Genomic DNA, 20,198 nt, shown 5'->3' with positions numbered 1-20,198 from the left:
TTGTTCAACCTGACAAGTCATCGCTGTTAGGTGCGCAAGCGTGCAAGCAACTGAACCTCTTTCGAAGAGTCCACACCATGACGTCTTCTCATCACGCTCTCCAGACCAGCATTGACGGAATGCTGGAACAATACCCAGATGTCTTCAGCGGCATGGGCACACTTCCATATCAATATCAGATTCTGCTGCGTGCTGGTGCGAAACCAGTGGTTCACCCACCCAGGAGAGTGCCTGCTCCCCTGAGGGAACGGTTAAAATCAGAACTTGCGAGTCTTCAGAAGAAAGGCATCATCTCCAAAGTCACTGAACCAACTGACTGGGTCAGTTCGATGGTGTGCGTCAAAAAGCCCTCGGGGGACTTAAGAATCTGCATCGATCCCAAGGATCTCAACAAAAACATCAGGAGGGAACACTACTTGATCCCAAAAAGAGAAGAGATCAGAAGCGACATGGCACACAAGCGTTTCTTTACCAAGCTAGATGCATCCCAAGGATTCTGGCAAGTCCAACTAGAAGAAACCAGCAGAAAGCTCTGCACCTTCAACATGCCTTTCAGCAGACTCTGCTACAGTCGAATGCCATTTGGGATCATCTCGGCATCCAAAATCTTCCACCGCATCCTGGAACAGATGATGGAAGGGATAGACGGAGTTTGTGTCTACGTGCGTGATGTTATCATCTGGTCCTCAACTCCAGAGGAACATGTGTCGCGACTGAAGAGGGTATTCAGACGCATACACAAGCATGGCCTCAAGTTAAATAGATCCAAATGCAGCTTTGGAATGTCCACGCTCAAATTCCTGGGCGACCAGATATTGGAACACAGTGTACGCCCTGACACGGACAAGATAAAGGCCATTGAAGCGATGAAGGTCCACGAGGACAAGAAAGCGTTACTTCACTTCCTTGGAGTGGTGAATTTTTTAGGCAAATTTATCCCAAGTTTGGCGACACACACCACGTCTCTACGACAACTGATTAAGAAGTCCACCCCTTTCGAATGGAAGACAGAACATCAGAACAAGTGGTTGGAGTTGAAGGTAAAGCTGACCACTGCACCTGTTTTAGCGATCTATGACCCTGATCGTGAAACCAAGATTTCGACTGATGCCAGTCAGGATGGCATTGGAGCATTGTTGCTGCAGAAAGATGACACCTCGTCATTGGTCCCAATAGCAGATGCATAACGTGCAATGACACCGACAGAGACTCGGTACGCTCATATTGAGAAGGAGTGTCTCGGCCTTCTCCTAGGCATTTTGAAATTTCATGTTTACATCTACAGCCTACCAACATTCACCGTTGAAACAGACCTCAGACCTCTGGTCCACATCATACAGAAGAATCTCAATGACATGACACCTCGGCTACAGAGAATTTTCCTTAAACTTAGAAGGTATGACTTCAATCTTATATACACGCCTGGTAGGGATCTCATCATTGCCGACGCGTTGTCTCACTCAGCCACTTCACCAAGTGAACCACTAGTGATGATCCGTCAAAGTGAAGCCCAGGTACAAATGTACGCAGACAACCTTCCTGCAACGGACAAAAAGATATGTCTCATCAGAGGAGAGACGTGCGCAGGTCCCTTGCTGCAACGAGTAATTCACAACCTAAACAATGGGTGCCCGCAATTCTGCAACATCAAAGACGACCTGACAATGATCAATGGTGTACTGCTGAGAATGGACCGAATAGTGAGCCCGCCGTGTCTCAGGCCCATGGTACTTCGCCAGATCCACGAGGGCCACCTGGGCATAGAAAAATGCAGACGAAAGGCTCGACAAGGCATCTACTGGCCTGGCATCAATCAGGACATCACGGACATGGTCTTGAGCTGTGAGACTTGCCAGAAATTCCAACCAGCGCAGCGTAAGGAGACCCTGCAACCACACAATATGGAAACCTCTCCGTGGTCCAAGGTAGGCATTGACCTCGTCCACTCCAATGGTCGTGACTACATACTACTCATAGACTACTACTCGAACTTCCCTGAAGTACTGAAGCTCTCTGACCTCACCTTACATACTGTGATCAAAGCATGCAAAGAGACCTTTTCTCGTCATGGCATCCCAAACACGGTCATGACTGACAACGGACCATGCTTTCACAGACGAAAATGGACCGCGTTTGCAAAGTGCTACAATTTCAAGCACGTCACCTCTAGTCTGCACTACCGCAGTCCGACGGCAATGTGGAAAAAGGGGTGCACAAAGTCAAACAGCTCATCAACAAAGCGTTGGATTCTGCATCCGACATTCATCTAGCACTACTCTTGTAGCGTGCTGCTCCCTTAGCATCTGGCATGTCACTGGCTCAACTGCTGATGAACAGGGACCTGCGAACAACGCTTCCGGCCCTACAACCGCCGAATCCACATCTCCTACCGGAGATACACAAGATGCGATGGCTTCGTGATGGTCAGAAGCATCACTTTGACAAACATGCAACTGATGCAATGGGCAGCACGGTAGCATTGTGGTTAGCACAATTGCTTCACAGCTCCAGGGTCCCAGGTTCGATTCCCTGCTTGGGTCACTGTCTGTGCAGAGTCTGCACGTTCTCCCTGTGTGTGCGTGGGTTTCCTCCGGGTGCTCCAGTTTCCTCTCACAGTCCAAAGATGTGTGGGGTAGGTGGATTGGCCATGCTAAATTGTCCTTAGTGTCCAAAATTGCCCTTAGTGTTGGGTGGGGTTACTGGGTAATGGGGATAGCGTGGAGTTGTGGGTTTGGGTGGGGTGCTCTTTCCAAGAGCTGGTGCAGACTCGATGGGCCGAATGGCCTCCTTCTGCACTGTAAATTCTATGATTTTTATGATGATTCTATGATATGGACACGCTATCCCCAGCAGACACCGTCAGAATCAAAATTCCTGATGGTGGCTGGTCTGCTCCAGCTGTTGTTATTCGACAAGCTGCACCCAGATCCTACGTGATACAAACGGCTGATCATACCATCGCCCGCAGAAATCGAAGGGTACTTCAGAAAATACGGCCGCCACTAATCATCGCCCCTTCACTGCCGTTTGTTGAGGCAATCCCTCAAAATATCCTGACCGATGTTTCCACTGGTCGTGAGACACACACAATGATCAACCACCGACGTCTACGCCACCACCTCTCAGGGGGCCAGCAAGGACAAGGCAGAAGCCTCAAAGATTGAACCTGTGAATATTTTCTCTTCCCCGTTTGCTCTGTATATAAAGATTGTACATATCATTATATCTAGCTTTGTCACACAATTTCCCTAGTACCACACCTGTAATGTTAAAAAAAAAGGGGGAGATGTAATGATTTGTAGACTGACATGTAACTAAGGGGTTAATCAGAACACCCGGCTGTGGCACAACCACGAGAGGGCATTACACAACTCATTATAAAACCAGACACACACTAGACCCTCCCTCTCACTCCTGGCAGGGACTGTAGGATTAGCACCAGAATAGCTTAGATTTCAGGCTGTGGCCTAGATCCCAGTTGTACAGTTAGTCATTATCACTGAGTTATTCAAGTTAGATCAGCAGAGTGTTGAACTCATTTATCTAGTTGTTGTTACTGAATAAATCCTTTCAACTTACTTCAAGGACTGGAGTGTCTTTCAATGTTGTCTATGGTCAGTAGCAACTTATGTTAATCAAACAGCATAACATAACAGACAGCGCCTGTTGTTATCGATGTAACTTCCACCAGGTACCAGGAAGTGAAGCTCTGCAACCTCCAGATGAGGGCGCAGATTTGGGCGTGGCTACACAATCCCTTGGAGACACACTGGCGTCGCAGGTCCCAACTGAGGATCTGCATAAGTCTGTGCACAGGGTGCAGACCAGCACCAAAACAGGGGTTGCCAAACCAAAACATAAAAAGAAAAGAATTTGCCAGATAATTGTTAAAACAAAAAAGCGGAGAAGAGTGGGACAGCTAGCTTATCCCACTGACAAAAACAAAAAAGAACATGTTGATGTTGTGAAAGACGAGCCAGAGACAGAAGAGACAGAAAACGTACAATGAAGCAGCAAAGAGCATCGTGGGAAGACACAATAAAAGCAGAAGAAGCTGTTGACGCATGTGTGGCCATCACGGATCCATGCCTTCAAAAGGCACGGTGTAAAAAGTATACGAAGCAAGAGACCGACATGCAAACCAGTCTTCAAAAAGACTGGCAATATGCCAAGTGATCACATAGGCGAGCCCGTGAGGGAGGCACAAGAACTGTGTGAAAGGTGCAGACACCAACCAGGCAGCTCATGTCCATGGACACTCCAGTTACATTTCTTTATATTGTTTATGCATATCACAAATGTACAAAGTGAAGATAGTAATCATGTTTGTACACACACATCAATATCTCCTAAGGAAGGGGGATGTGGTGATATGCCCATGGATAATATTATATGTGCAGTGTGACCTCCCATCAGCACATGGCATAAGACATCAGTCAAGTGACATTCAGCTACTAGGAGACGATTGTAAAGCATACACAAGGACAGTCGCACATAAGAGTAGTTCCAGGAAAGTCTAAAGTAACCCTGTAATAATTTGATTAGTATAAGATTCGTATTGTAACCTAACCACGTTTACATTAATAAATGATCATTCGGGCTAAGTCACCAGCAGTTCTGTAGAATCATTGCTAGACAAGGTCATGGAACACAACAGTAACTATTGCCCTGAGTGACATCGGCACTGAATTAGAACATAACAAAATAGGAATAGAACATTTTGCCCTCGAGCGCCACATGATCATTGCTATGAACTTGTTTTCCACCTGTCACATCGCTGACTTTTCCAGCTGTGGTGAAAGATCATCAGTTTCTCACTCCACAGACGTTGCAGGATTTGGTATCGCTAAATGAGGAATTCCTCTTCACCGTGGCAGTTAATACAGCGGTGAGAAGAAATTACACCCAGCCGCAGTGAAAGCACCAAATCCTAACCATTAGACCACCAGGGAATCTAAAAGCAACTTGCTCAATTAGCTGACTTTGATCACTTTAACCATTTGTTCCCTCAGCTCAACTGAACTTAAGAAAATATTCTACTTAAGAAAAATGCTATTTTTAGTTAACCGTTTGTCACCTGCTTTTGCGCCCGGGTCCTGGAGGTAAACATATCTGAACCACCAGACCACCCGGGCTCCATCATAACCAGCTCAATGTTGTCTTGTTCATCATTCCTTGTGTCAGTTAATCCATCTGCCTTGCTCTCTATCACAGACCTCGCCTTTTATTTTAACAGACTAACTCCTGAAAATGCTAGAAAAATGCAGCAAATCAATTAACCTTGAGCGACAAATGCACACATTTTTGAACTGTTCCTCACTCTGAAATTAAAATAATTTGACAATTCTTTTGCCGGGATCGAAGCGGGACTTTTCTCGTGTGAAGAGATCCTGATAACCACTACCCGACAGAACAACTCCGCTGACAGCACCCCAAAGGGACTGCACAGCATTCCAAACTGTTTTGTCATGCTACAATTCATGACCATGTTTTGCACACGTCGAATTTGGTTTGGATTTTTAGGAATGTTGTAGAGAAATTGGTCAGCAATGGAACCGCAAAATGAGAGAGCTCAAAAGGAGGCCATTTTCCCCATTATATCTATGCCAGCTTGTTTTCAAAGAGCTACCCAGTTCGTCTCATTACCTTTCCTCTTTCATCAATTCCCCACATTTATTTCCGATTCAATTTATTGTTCCAATCTCTTTTTCACAGTCCCCTAAAAGTGGTGACACAGGTGGCCAAGATGATATTAAGAAGGCATATGACACACTTGCCTTCACCAGCTGGGGCATTGAGTACAGGAGTTGAGAAATAATGTTGCAGCTATATAAAACCTTGGTTAGGCTGCATTTGGAGTTTTGCGTGCAGTTTTGGTCACCACATTATCAGAATGACGTGGAAGCATTGGAGAGAGTGCAAAGAATGCTCGCTAGGATGTTGCCTGGTTCAGAGGGTGTTGGCTATGAGGCGATGTTGGATAAACTATGATTCTTTTCACTGGAAAGACCGAGGCTGAGGGGAGACCTGTTTGAGGTCAAAGAATTATGAGAGGCATAGACATGGTGGACAGTCAGAGGCATTTTCCACAATTACAAGGGGGCACAGGTTAAAGGTGAGAGGGGGAAAGTTTAAGGGAGATGTGCGAGGTACATTTTTCATGCAGGTGGTGGTGGGTGCCTGGAACACTCTACCATACGATATGGTGGAAGTAGGCACATGAGCAACATTTAAGAAGTATCTGGGTGAGTACATGAATAGGAAAGAAATAGAGGGATACAGACTGAGTAAGGGCAGAAGCTTTTTTTTTTAGTTCGTGCATCATTATCGGTTCAAGGTGGATGGCCAAAGGGCATGTTCCTGTGTTGTACTTTTCTTTGTTCTTGGCTTTTTTAAAAAAACACTGAGTTAACAAGTACATTATTGAAAGTGTTGCAGGAGCTTCTGCAGGGTCCATGCTCAGTGTGTGAAAATTACAAGTTTCCCTGACTCAATGACATGAAGGTTTAGGTGAGGATTCTTATATGATTTTTGAAATAAAAATATTAATTTGTGCAGTTCATTTTGTACATTCCTAAGGATCAAAATTGTAGTGATCTCTATGTGCATGTACATAAGGGATTAATGTGTAATCAGTAGCACCAGATGATCACTAGAGGGCCGAACCAACAGGGGTATAAAAGCAACCGCATTGTGCCTCTCTCTCTCTCTTTCGGGTGTACTGTGACCAGGACAGGAGTATCAGATTAGCTCAGATGGTTAGTGTAGTTACTGTAGTTAGATCTTGTTGACCTTATCACTATTATCACATGGGCTGCACGGCAGCACAAGTGATTAGCACTGTGGCTTCACAGCACCAGGGTCCCAGGTTCGATTCCCTGCTGGGTCACTGTCTGTGCGGAGTTTGCACGTTCTCCCCGTGTCTGCATGTGTTTCCTCCGGGTGCTCCGGTTTCCTCCCACAGTCCAAAGACATGCAGGTTAGGTGGATTGGCCATGATAAATTGCCCTTAGTGGCCAAGAAAGGTTAGGAGGGGTTATTGGGTTACGGGGATAGGGCTTAAGTGGGTCGGTGCAGACTCAATGGGCCGAATGGCCTCCTTCTGCACTGCATGTTCGATGTTCATGTTCTATTCTATGATATCAATGTTAAAGTAAAGAACTCACGCAATTATTGTTACAGTTACTCAATAAACCTTTTGTTACTACTGGACGAGTTTGAGTCTTCTTCATCGAGATTCAGACGATCTCATCAACAACCAAGGTTTGCGTAACACATATTACACTCAGTAGTATATCAAAACACACAAAGAAGTGTAATAAAAGATGATACAGGAGTGCAATAAAATAAATATTGGGTTTGGAAACAGGGTAGTGGTGGTCCAGAAGAATCTCAGTTCTGGAATTTAAGTATACATTCTACCCTCTGTAAATGTGAGGTCATTCCAAAGATTTGGTGTGTTAACTCAAATCAAGTCTCATTTCCCCCAGTCACCTCGCTGCTCTCTGACCGACATTGTCTTCTGTTAAATTACTGGCTTTACTTTAAAATTCTGATGCTTGTGTTCAAATTCTTTCATAGCCTCACTTCTCCCTTTATCTCCACCCACTTGAACCCCACGATCCTCTAATTTATCTGTGCTCAGCTAATTCTGCCCACATGATGGGTAGAAGATCTTCTCATAATGCATTGTCATTTGATGATGGTATTGTTGATTGTTCTATCTCCACCATTCCTAATGAGAACACCTGAATTCTATTTCTTCCAAACAAAGACCCAAAGTGCATGACTCCACAGTTTCCAATTCCAGATAGCTCTATTGGGCTCGGCAAAGTTTCTGTATGGCAGCATGGTGCACAGTCACTCACACATAGAAGGTCCCTGAATCTAAACATGGCAGAAACATTGTCATTATCTAAGTAGTTATATATCTCAAAACCAACTGAATGTGTTGTCTCTGGAGAGTGAGGGCTGAACTGATTGCAGCCTTTTGTTCTTGGGAAGCAGGCGCCGCTGGCCTGCCCAGCATTTGGTACCCATCCCTAATTGCCCTTGAACTGAGTGACTTGCTTGGCCACTTAAAGAGTCAACTGCATCGCTGTGTGGGTCTGGAGTCACACAAAGGTGTCACATGTAGTCCAAACCAGGTAAGGACGGCAGATTTCATTGCCTGAAGGAATTGCCAGAAGAATTTTATTCCAGATTTTTAATGAGTCGAATTTCACCATCTGCTGTGTGGGATTCTCCACCCCCGGACCCCAGTGCATTACCCTGGGTCTCTGAATTACTAGTTCAGTGACAATGCCACTACGCCATCACCTCCTAAAGGATAAGGATAGACAAGCAGAAGATATTCCCACTTTTGAGTAGAAGAGAATAAATGTAAGTTAGTCAGTCACCAGGAAAGCAGATGCATAATTCAGGACCAACCAGTGAGAAACAGAAAATGCTTCAAATACTTGTCTGCCAATGTCTGTGGAATGAGGAACCGAGTTACCACTTCAGGTATAAGCACTGATACAGTTCAGTTCTGATGAAAGATCAACGGAATTTGCAGTATTTTCTATTGTGATTTCACATGCCCAAGATCTGCAGTGTTGTGAATATGGAACCCATCAAGAGAAGGCTTAAGATCCATGTCTCAGCTGGGAACTCGGGGGTAAAATTTCTGAGTATGAAATTAATACTCATTAGCAGAAAAGGAGATTCGCTCAGCCATTCCATCTGACACAGCAGCACAATGCACCAGAGAGAACGATCATGTCGATACTTCAGCTCTGCAAGGAGATTTATTCAGCTGCCCGATTTACATTCCAGCTTTCAAAGTTAAAGGATTTGATCCACAATCAGTGCATCTCAAGCAACAGTTTAAATGTTTCGTGAGGGAGAAAAACCTGATCATTACAATTGCTGAGACTCCAGTGAGTTGAACTTTAATTGTACACGTCTGCTCAATTACAACTGGGACAGAACTCTGGCTCCTGCGAAATTTTGTTCCTACATTCGTTATTTTCAGACCTTGGTCCAATGGATCAAATGCTACTAAAATGACAAAACATATTGTTTATTCAAAAATGTCATATTTCAATGGTGGGCGTTCGCCGCGAATCAGAGTGCACCATGTCCTCAGAACAGGAGGTGGCTGCCCAATGATTGGAGGCGGTTTTTAAAATGGAGCATGCGCAATGTTGTTTCTGATTGGCACATGCGCAGTGGCGTGCTGCAGCAGCAAGAAGGCACAAACGTTGCCTCTGGAGATTGCAAGAAACGGCGAATTCTGCAGGTAATGGAGGCAGTAGAGTGTATGGGGAGGCTTCATAAACACCCGGTGGATGCCGAAAATCCCAAAGGAGAACAAATTGCTCCCGTATTCGAATTAAATGGGGCAGCAGCATGAACTGTTTGAGTTGGAGGCCCCAACTCAATTTTATAGGGGGCAATGTACAGCAGGGTGGCGCAGGCACGGTCATCCTTCTCCAGGAGAAGTAAATGTGAATTTCTGTCCTTGACTGACACTCTTGGAATTTGGAAACTCCTTTAATAATATAATAATGCTCTATATTGTCACAAGTAGGCTTACATTAACACTGCAATAAAGTTACTGTGAAAAGCCCATAGCTGTCACATTCCGGCGCCTGTTCGGGTACATGGAGGAAGAATTCAGAATGTCCAATTCACCTAACAGTAGGTCTTTCGGGACTTGTGGGAGGAAACCGGAGCACCCGGTGGAAACCCACGCAGACTCTGCCAGGAACCTGGGACCCTGTGCTATGAAGCAACAATGCTAACCACTGTGCTACCGTGCTGCCCATATAGGTTTGTAACCCTTTTACAGGGGCTCCGAAGAGGGGAGGGTTTACACACACAACTCAAACCTGGAGATATGTTTGTCTCTTCTCAATTTCAATCCTGGACTGATGGTGATGATTTTTACTTGCAGAATAATAGAAGATTAGGAATTAAAGGCAGCAGATCGAAACATGACAGCGGCACCTGTTTCATCAGAACCTGAATGTAAGTGTGTCTGTGGGGAAAAAAACCTCAAACATTATGTAACAGGAAATCGGGAGGAACAATGTCATGGAGGGATTTGGAAAGAAGGATGGAAATTTTAAATTGACGTTATGTTTAACTGGGAGTCTGTGTAGCTCAGTGACCACAGGGTGATGGGTGACTGAATGGGACTCCATGCACAGGTTGTGAGGTAAAGGATATGTCAAAATGTCGAGAGATGCTGGAATTCTGGTCACTTGACTGGACATAGGGCCCTTACGGTATGACCACCTCTGAACGTGCTATCCACATAGCTCTCAGCCTTACGGATGGGCAACCTTGACTCCAGCTTGAGCCCTGGAAACCTGGACCTCCTGTTTCTGCAACTGGTGGCAGTTCCTGGGCATGTAGCCATCTAGGACACAGCGTCTATGAGTTTGCACATATTCCAGCACACTCATTTCACTTGGCCGAGGTGTCCTGCCATGTCTTTGCTGCTCGTGCATTAAATCTATTCTATTTTAGATGACTTGCGTACCTTTTTTTATATATATATATATATATATATACCGCCTATAAAAATGGCAGACATTAACTCGGTGCCTCCAACTCAGGCAGTTGCTGCTACGGCTCTGGTGAGAAAGCAGCACTAATTAGTTCTCATTCTGTTTTCTCGGCATCCACTGGGTCTTTAGGAAGTCCCCCATGCACTCCACCGCCTAGTTTTATAACCCTCTACAATTCGCCATTTCCTCAATCTCTGAAGCCGATGTAACTGCCTTCTTATTCCAGATGCTAGTTCTTCACGTACTGCCTCTTAAACTGAGCACTTACCAACCAATCAACTTACCAATTTCCTGTGTTGTCACATTTGCTTTTTTGCCCACTGCTGCCTCACAGATACTCAGCAAATAACAGTCCTCTTCCTCTGCAGCAGGGCAAGTCCACTTTCTGAAGGGTGAAAAAGTTATAGAAAGCAAAAAAGCACATCTTTCCCCACAGTACTGAATCTTGACTTGGATCAAATTCCCAAATATACTCCACTGTGTTTCACTCCAGGATGAAGTCTCTCGCTGTTCGTGTCCCACTTACTGATGCAGAAACATTCCTGGAAACTCAACTTCGGATCAAATATGAAACTATTTGATAAGTTTGTGAACAGTCTCAGAGTTTCCAGGCACAGGGGTGGAGTCAGAGTCCAGGGAGTGGAGTTTGCAGCGGGACTAAAAGCAAAGGCATCGTTCTGCAACTACGAGAACCAGGGAAGAATGGTCCTCGATTAATTGATGGTATTTGATATTGCATATCTTCCAAAAGATTCAATTCAAAGGGACAAGTTATGCCAGGACACCTCAAAGCCATGGTGTACTCTTTGTGCTCTATGTGGGAAGTCGGGAACATTTCCAGTGTCCAGGGGCAGCCTGTGTGCCGGAGGTGTCTCCAGCTGCAGTTCCTGAAAGCCTGGGTTTTGAAATTGGAGAGGCGGCTGGGGACATACGGAGCATGGGCCAGGCGGAGAGTATTGTGAACAGAACTTGGAGGGAAATTATCACACCACAACCTTAATGTACACAGGCAGGAAGGGAATGGGTGGTCACCAGGCAGAGCAAGAGGACTAGGCAGGCAGTGAATCATAGAATATACAGTGCAGAAGGAGGCCATTCGGCTTATTGAGTCTGCACCGGCCCTTGGAAAGAGCACCCCACGCAAGCCTACACCTCCACCCTATCCCAGCAACCCCACAGAACCTTATCTGGACACTAAGGGAGATTTAATGTGGCCAATCCACCTATCCTGCACATCTTTGGACTGTGGGAGGAAACCGGAGCACCCAGAGGAAACCCACGCAGACACTGGGAGAAAATGCAGACTCCGCACAGACAGCGACCCAAGCCGGATATTGAACCTGGACCCTGGAGCTGTGAAGCAACAGTACTAACCATTGTGCTGCCATGTCACCCAATCTCCTGTGCATATTTGTCTACAAAAGCACTGTTTAAAAAAAGGAGGTAGGCAGAAAGCGGGTAATTATAGGCCAGTGAGCTTAACTTCGGTAGTAGGGAAGATGCTGGAATCTATCATCAAGGAAGAAATAGCGAGGCGTCTGGATGAAAATTGTCCCATTGGGCAAACGCAGCATGGGTTCATAAAGGGCAGGTCGTGCCTAACTAATTTAGTGAAATTTTTTGAAGACATTACCAGTGCGGTAGATAATGGGGAGCCAATGGATGTGGTATATCTGGATTTCCAGAAAGCCTTTGACAAGGTGCCACACAAAAGGTTGCTGCATAAGATAAAGATGCATGGCATTAAGGGTAAAGTAGTAGCATGGATAGAGAATTGGTTAATTAATAGAAAGCAAAGAGTGGGGATTAATGGGTGTTTCTCTGGTTGGCAATCAGTAGCGAGTGGTGTCCCTCAGGGATCAGTGTTGGGCCCACAATTGTTCACAATTTGCATAGATGATTTGGAGTTGGGACCATGGGCAATGTGTCCAAGTTTGCAGCGACACTAAGATGAGTGGTAAAGCAAAAAGTGCAGAGGATACTGGAAGTCTGCAGAGGGATTTGGGTAGGTGAAGTGAATTGGCTAGGGTCTGGCAGATGGAATACAATGTTGACAAATGTGAGGTTATCCATTTTGGTAGGAATAACAGCAAAAGGGATTATTATTTAAATGATAAAGTATTAAAACATGCTGCTGTGCAGAGATCTGGGTGAGCGAGTGCATGAGTCGCAAAAAGTTGGTTTACAGGTGCAACAGGTGATTAAGAACACAAATGGAATTTTGTCCTTCATTGCTAGAGGGATAGAGTTTAAGACGAGGGAGGTTATGCTGCAATTGTATAAGGTGTTAATGAGGCCACACCTGGAGTATTGTGTTCAGTTTTGGTCTCCTTACTTGAGAAAGGACGTACTGGCACTGGAGGGTGTGCAGAGGAGATTCACTAGGTTAATCCCAGAGCTGAAGGGGTTGAGGAGAGGTTGAGTAGACTGGGACTGTACTCGTTGGAATTTAGAAGGATGAGGGGGGATCTTATAGAAACATATAAAAATATGGAGGGAATAGATAGGATAGATGCGGGCAGGTTGTTTCCACTGGCGGGTGAAAGCAGAACTAGGGGGCATAGCCTCAAAATAAGGAGAATTAGATTTAGGACTGAGTTTAGGATGAACTTCTTCACCCAAAGGGTTGTGAATCTATGGAATTCCTTGCCCAGTGAAGCAGTAAAGTCTCCTTCATTAAATGTTTTAAAGATAAAGAGAGATAGATTTTTGAAGAATAAAGGGATTTAGGGTTATGGTGTTCGGAGCTGAGTCCACAAAAGATCAGCCATGATCTCATTGAATGGCGGAGCAGGCTCGATGGGCCAGATGGCCTACCCCTGCTCCTAATTCTTATGTTTGTATGTAACAGATATACCGCTTTGGATACTGTTCAGGGGAATGCCCTCTCAGGGGAAAACAGCAACAGCCAAATTTGCTGCACTACAGTTACCTCTGTTTCACAAAAGAAGAGTAAAAAGTGTGGGAATGAAAAAGTAATAGAGATTCAACTGTATTGAGATCAGATAGGCATTTCTGTGGCCACAAACAAGATTCCAGGATGTTATGTTCCCTCCCCGGTGCTATGGTCAAGTGGGCTCAAAGTGGCTACAGGACCTTTTTTTACTGTACTTTATTACAAACATGTGTAATAAAGTACAGTAAAATGAACAGTAATATGCACAACGACACACTCAATAACCTCACAATTTACAGTTTGTACAATTTTTGCCCCTACCCTCCCCATTCCCCCTCCGCGACAAACAATTCCTCAAACATTGTCATGAACAACCCCCAGAGTGTTTCAAAGCCCTCCTCCGACCCACTCAACTCAAATTTGATCTTTTCCAACCGTACAAAGCCATACAGGTCCCCCAGCCAGGCAGCCAAATCAGTAGCGTATCCGCCCTCCAATTCAACAATATCTTCCACCGGGCAATTAGAGAGGAGAAGGCCACAACATTGGCCCCTCCCCTGCATCAGCTCCAGCTTTTACGATACCACAAAGCTCACTACCATTGGACCTGACCTCTACTTACATAATTTTGGACAATGTTCCAAATATCACTTCCCAATACCTCACAAGCCCAAATGTCTTTGCCTCTCATAATTTTGTAGACCTCTAACAGGTCTCCCATCACCTCCGTCTTTCCAATGAAAACAATCATACTTTATTCAACCTCTCCTCATAGCCAACACCCTCTAGACCAGGCAACATCCTGGTGAACACTCTTTGCACTCTCTCCACAGCTTCCAGTCCTTCTGATAATGTTGGGACCAGAACTGCCCACAATACTCCAAATGCGGCCTAACCAAGATTTTATATTGCTGCAACATGATTTCCCAACTCCTGTACTCAATGCCCCGGCTGATGAAAGCAAGCATGCCATTTCCTTCTTAATCACCTTGGCCACCTGTGTTGCCACTATTGGGGAACTGAGGACCAGCACGCCCAAATCCCTCTGTATGTTAATGTTCCAAAGTGTTCTGCCATTTACAGTATAATTCGTACCTAGATTTGATCCTCAAATGCATCGCCTTGCATTTGTCCGGATTAAACGTCATCTACCATTTTTATGCCCAAGCCTCTCAGCTGTCTATATCCTGTTGTACCCCTCGGCAATCCTTGGCACTATCAGCAACTCAGCCAATCTTCGTTTCATCCACAAATTTACTGAACAGACAACCCACATTTTCCTCCAGATGATTTATATATACTATAAACAGCAGAGTTCGGAGCACCGATCCCTGCGGAACACCACTAGCTACAGATCTCCATCCTGAAAAACACTCTTCCACCTCGACGATGTCTTCTATAACCAAGAAAGTTCTGGGTCCATCTAGCCAGCCTACCCCAAATTCCATGTGATTTTAGTTTTTGTACCAGTCTGTCATGAGGGACCATGTCAAACGCCTTACTAAAGTCCATATAAACTACATCCACAGCCCTTCCTTCATCAATTTTCTCTGTCACCTATTCAAAAAACTCCAAGTTCATGACACATGATCTTTCCCATTCAAAACCATGCTGCCTGTCACGAACTCATCCATTTTCCTCCAAATGTGCATATATTCTGTCCCTTTTCCAGATATCTTTTCCAAAAGCTTCCCCACCATTGATGTCACGCACGCCGGCCTATAATTTGCTGGATTATCCCTGCTTCGGGACCCTGCTGATTTAGGACTGAGTTTAGGAGGAACTTCTTCACCCAAAGGGTTGTGAATCTCTGGAATTCCTTGCCCAGTGAAGCAGTTGAGGCTCCTTCTTTAAACGTTTTTAAGAAAAAGATAGATACCTTTCTAAAGAATAAAGGGATTCGGGGATATGGTGTACGGGCCGGAGAGTGGAGCTGAGTCCACAAAGATCAGCCATGATCTCATTAAATGGCGGAGCAGGCTCAAGGGGCCAGATGGCCTATTCCTGTTCCTAGTTCTTATGTTCTTATGTTACAAGTTACAGAGGGACATAGATAAGCTGCAGCGCTGGGCTGAGAGGTAGCAAATGGAGTTTAATGCAGAGAATGTGAGGGGATTCATTTTGGAAGGAATAACAGGAAGACAGAGTACTGGGCTGATGATAAGATTCTTGGCAGTGTGGATGAGCAGAGAGATCTCGGTGTCCATGTACATGGATCCCTGAAAGTTGCCACCCAGGTTGAGAGGGTTGTTAAGAAGGCGTACAGTGTGTTAGCTTTTATTGGTAGAGGGATTGAGTTTCGGAGCCATTGAGGTCAGCTGTACAAAACTCTGGTGCGGCCGCATTTGGAGTATTGTGTGCAATTCTGGTCGCCGCATTATAGGAAGGATGTGGAAGCATTGGAAAGGGTGCAGAGGAGATTTACCAGTATGTTGCCTGGTATGGAGGGAAGATCTTATGAGGAAAGGCTGAGGGACTTGAGGCTGTTTTCGTTAGAGAGAAGAAGGTTAAGAGGTGACTTAATTGAGGCATACAAGATGATCAGAGGATTGGATAGGGTGGACAGTGAGAGCCTTTATCCTCGGATGGTGATGTCTAGCACGAGGGGACATAGCTTTAAATTGAGGGGAGATAGATATAAGACAGATGTCAGAGGTAGGTTCTTTACTCAGAAAGTAGTAAGGGTGTGGAATGCCCTGCCTGCAACAGTAGTGGACTCGCCAACACTAAGGGCATTCAAATGGTCATTGGATAGACATGGACGATTCGGGAATAGTGTAGATGGGCTTTCGAGTGGTTTCACAGGTCGGCGCAACATCGAGGGCCGAAGGGCCTGTACTGCGCTGTAATGAAATGCAAATGAAAAAAATGAAAATGAATGAAATGAAAATGAAAATCGCTTATTGTCACAAGTAGGCTTCAATGAAGTTACTGTGAAAAGCCCCTAGTTGCCACATTCCGGCACCTGTTCTATAGGATTAGATCCAAGGAAGAGGCATACAAATTGGTCAGCAAAAAACAGCGAACATGAGGATCAGGAGCAGTTTGGAATTCAGCAAAGGATGACCAAGGCATTGGTTGGTTAAGAAGGGGAAAATAGAGCATGACGGTAAGCTTGCGGTGTGATAGATCTGTACTTTGGTCAATATACTGTCGCCGCACGATATATTACTCGACCAAGCTTCATGCGTGAAGTAAATTCGAGCTTTATTCAGTCAGTTTTCAGATGTCTCTTGATCAAGTCAGTTTGCTTGCAAATACAGAGTTTTGAAACGTTTGTTTTGTCCAGGCAAATACAGATGACTGAGTCAAATTCAATACAAATTACAGTTCTTGATGATTTCTTTCAAATTAAAATACACACTACAGAGAAGTTGAAAATGGATAAAATGGCAGCTTTCAGAGCGAAGTGCAGGAAATAGTTAAAGACAGGAATAAGATAATTCCTGAATAATTTGCTCGAAATCGGCACCTATTTTTAACGTAATTGCTATTGCCAATGTTCGGTCCCCTTTCTGTCCATGATTGGGTCATAATAATTGTAGTTCATTTTATTCGATAGAAATGGGTGCCTATCACATTTTTAGTCTGGGGTGACTGTAACATCTCGTTCCCTCCATACTTTATCAGTTCTCATGACCGACCACTGAATGAGGAACTTTGCCCAGATTCATATACTAACGAATATGTCTGGAGTTTTATTCTGATCATTCTCATGCTATTCAGCAGTTTTCACTGCCTGTCTGTTTGAACTGTGTGACCTTAGTGAACGATTTTGATACTAAATCACTTTAAAAAGCCATTTTGATTTTGAAGGATTTCTTCCTTTTAAACTTATATATTAAAACTAGATTTCTATCACGGGGAATATAAAAACTGATTGTAAAAGTTTTTACCAGTACGTGAAAAGTGTTACGGTATCAGACCAGATCCAAATATCTGTTCGGAAACTGGACGAGAAACCGCAACAATTTTTCAATTTGTAAAACTGAGGAAAGGATACGTCACCCTAAGAGTGACTCCACTTATATTAAAACAAACTTTATTATTAACACAATACCATCGAAATTAACATCAAAGAAAACAGCTTACAGTTAAACAATTCTTAACAATAAAAGGAAACACTTAATTTTTTCTCCATTTCACAATATAAACAACAATCATTCAATTTTATACAATTTGGATAATAAACAAATAACCCTCCCCATATGCCGCACCCTGATTATTGCTAATGACTCCTAATTCTTAAAGAATTAACCGATCTCTATCCTGTAACCAATCTCTATTTGTTGATGTACCATTGTCAACGTACTCTGTCGATTATTCTTTTGTCTACTATGTACATACTGTTCACGTTCCCTTGGCTGCAGAAAAATACTTTCACTATACTTCGGTACATGTGATAATAAATATCAATCAATCAAAAGAAGGAGATAAACAGCTTCCGCCTCGAATAGATCCTCTCCTCTGACCCCCTAGTGACGTGCTTTATTTTCTGCAGATGCAAAAAAACTCTGATAGATCCCCCACCCAAGTCGTCACCTGAAGCGGCTCCAGTGCGTGCCACCAGAGCAGAATCCCCCGGGCTATCAGGGAGGCAAAGGCCAATACATCAGCCCTCCTCCCCTCCTGCAGCTCCAGCTCATCCGATACCCCAAATATCGGCACCCACGGGCCCGGAGCCACCTTTGCACCCCAAAATCTCTGAAATAGTCTCTAAAAAGGACCCCCAGAACGTCCCTAGAACATAGAACATAGAAAATACAGCACAGAACAGGCCCTTCGGCCCACGATGTGCCGAACCTTTGTCCTAGATTAATCATCGATTATCATTGAATTTACAGTGCAGAAGGAGGCCATTCGGCTCCCTGAGACTGCACCGGCTCTTGGAAAGAGCACCCTACCCAAACTCAACACCTCCACCCAACACCAAGGGCAATTTTGGACACTAAGGGCAATTTATCATGGCCAATCCACCTACCCTGCACATCTTTGGACTGTGGGAGGAAACCGGAGCACCCGGAGGAAACCCACGCACACACGGGGAGGACGTGCAGACTCCGCACAGACAGTGACCCAAGCTGGAATCGAACCTGGGACCCTGGAGCTGTGAAGCAATTGTGCTATCCACAATGCTACCGTGCTGCCCTTAAGAACAAATAAATCTACACTATATCATTTTAACGTAATCCGTGTACCTATCCAATAGCTGCTTGAAGGTCCCTAATGTTTCCGACTCAACTACTTCCACAGGCAGTGCATTCCATGCCCCCACTACGCTCTGGGTAAAGAACCTACCTCTGATATCCCTCCTATATCTTCCACCTTTCACCGTAAATTTATGTCCCCTTGTAATGGTTTGTTCCACCCGGGGAAAAAGTCTCTGACTGTCTACTCTATCTATTCCCCTGATCATCTTATAAACCTCTATCAAGTCGCCCCTCATCCTTCTCCGTTCTAATGAGAAAAGGCCTAGCACCCTCAACCTTTCCTCGTAAGACCTACTCTCCATTCCAGGTAACATCCTGGTAAATCTTCTTTGCACCTTTTCCAAAGCTTCCATATCCTTCCTAAAATAAGGTGACCAGAACTGTACACAGTACTCCAAATGTGGCCTTACCAAAGATTTGTACAGCTGCAACATCACCTCACGGCTCTTAAATTCAATCCCTCTGTTAATGAACGCGAGCACACCATAGGCCTTCTTCACAGCTCTATCCACTTGAGTGGCAACTTTCAAAGATGTATGAACATAGACCCCAAGATCTCTCTGCTCCTCCACATTGCCAAGAACTCTACCGTTAACCCTGTATTCCGCATTCATATTTGTCCTTCCAAAATGGACAACCTCACACTTTTCAGGGTTAAACTCCATCTGCCACTTCTCAGCCCAGCTCTGCATCCTATCTATGTCTCTTTGCAGCCGACAACAGCCCTCCTTACTATCCACAACTCCACCAATCTTCGTATCGTCTGCAAATTTACTGACCCACCCTTCAACTCCCTCATCCAAGTCATTAATGAAAATCACAAACAGCAGAGGACCCAGAACTGATCCCTGCGGTACGCCACTGGTAACTGGGATCCAGGCTGAATATTTGCCATCCACCACCACACTCTGACTTCTATCGGTTAGCCAGTTTGTTATCCAACTGGCCAAATTTCCCACTATCCCATGCCTCCTTCCTTTCTGCAGAAGCCTACCATGGGGAACCTTATCAAATGCCTTACTAAAATCCATGTACACTACATCCACTGCTTTACCTTCATCCACATGCTTGGTCACCTCCTCAAAGAATTCAATAAGATTTGTAAGGCAAGACCTACCCCTCACAAATCCGTGCTGACTATCCCTAATCAAGCAGTGTCTTTCCAGATGCTCAGAAATCCTATCCTTCAGTACCCTTTCCATTACTTTGCCTACCTCCGAAGTAAGACTAACTGGCCTGTAATTCCCAGGGTTATCCCTAGTCCCTTTTTTGAACAGGGGCACAACATTCGCCACTCTCCAATCCCCTGGTACCACCCCTGTTGACAGTGAGGACGAAAAGATCATTGCCAACGGCTCTGCAATTTCATCTCTTGCTTCCCATAAATCCTTGGATATATCCCGTCAGGCCCGGGGGACTTGTCTATCCTCAAGTTTTTCAAAATGCCCAACACATCTTCCTTCCTAACAAGTATTTCCTCGAGCTTACCAGTCTGTTTCATACTGTCCTCTCCAACAATAGGGCCCCTCTTAT

The 20,198-nt window shown here is 44.7% G+C and overlaps 1 protein-coding gene across 19 annotated transcripts in view; it reads left to right on the top strand.

Moving 5' to 3' along the window:
• Positions 1-20,198, top strand: part of LOC140420795 (uncharacterized) — a 243,839-nt gene that overhangs the window by 61,058 nt on the left and 162,583 nt on the right. For 4 of the 19 annotated variants that reach the window (XR_011946588.1, XR_011946581.1, XR_011946574.1 and 1 more), the window contains exon 2: positions 9,941-10,014. The exons of 1 other annotated variant lie outside the window; for it this stretch is intronic. The gene's annotated coding sequence lies outside the window, so the exon portion shown is untranslated. Of the gene's footprint in view, positions 1-9,062; positions 9,284-9,940; positions 10,015-20,198 lie in introns of those variants that run through there. 14 more of the 19 variants (XR_011946586.1, XR_011946585.1, XR_011946582.1 and 11 more) reach the window with 12 other exon arrangements.

Source organism: Scyliorhinus torazame, chromosome 5, assembly GCF_047496885.1.
Source record: "Scyliorhinus torazame isolate Kashiwa2021f chromosome 5, sScyTor2.1, whole genome shotgun sequence".
Taxonomy (NCBI): domain Eukaryota; kingdom Metazoa; phylum Chordata; class Chondrichthyes; order Carcharhiniformes; family Scyliorhinidae; genus Scyliorhinus; species Scyliorhinus torazame.
Note: the sequence above shows the minus strand (reverse complement) of the source record. Positions and strands in the feature narration are given on the sequence as shown.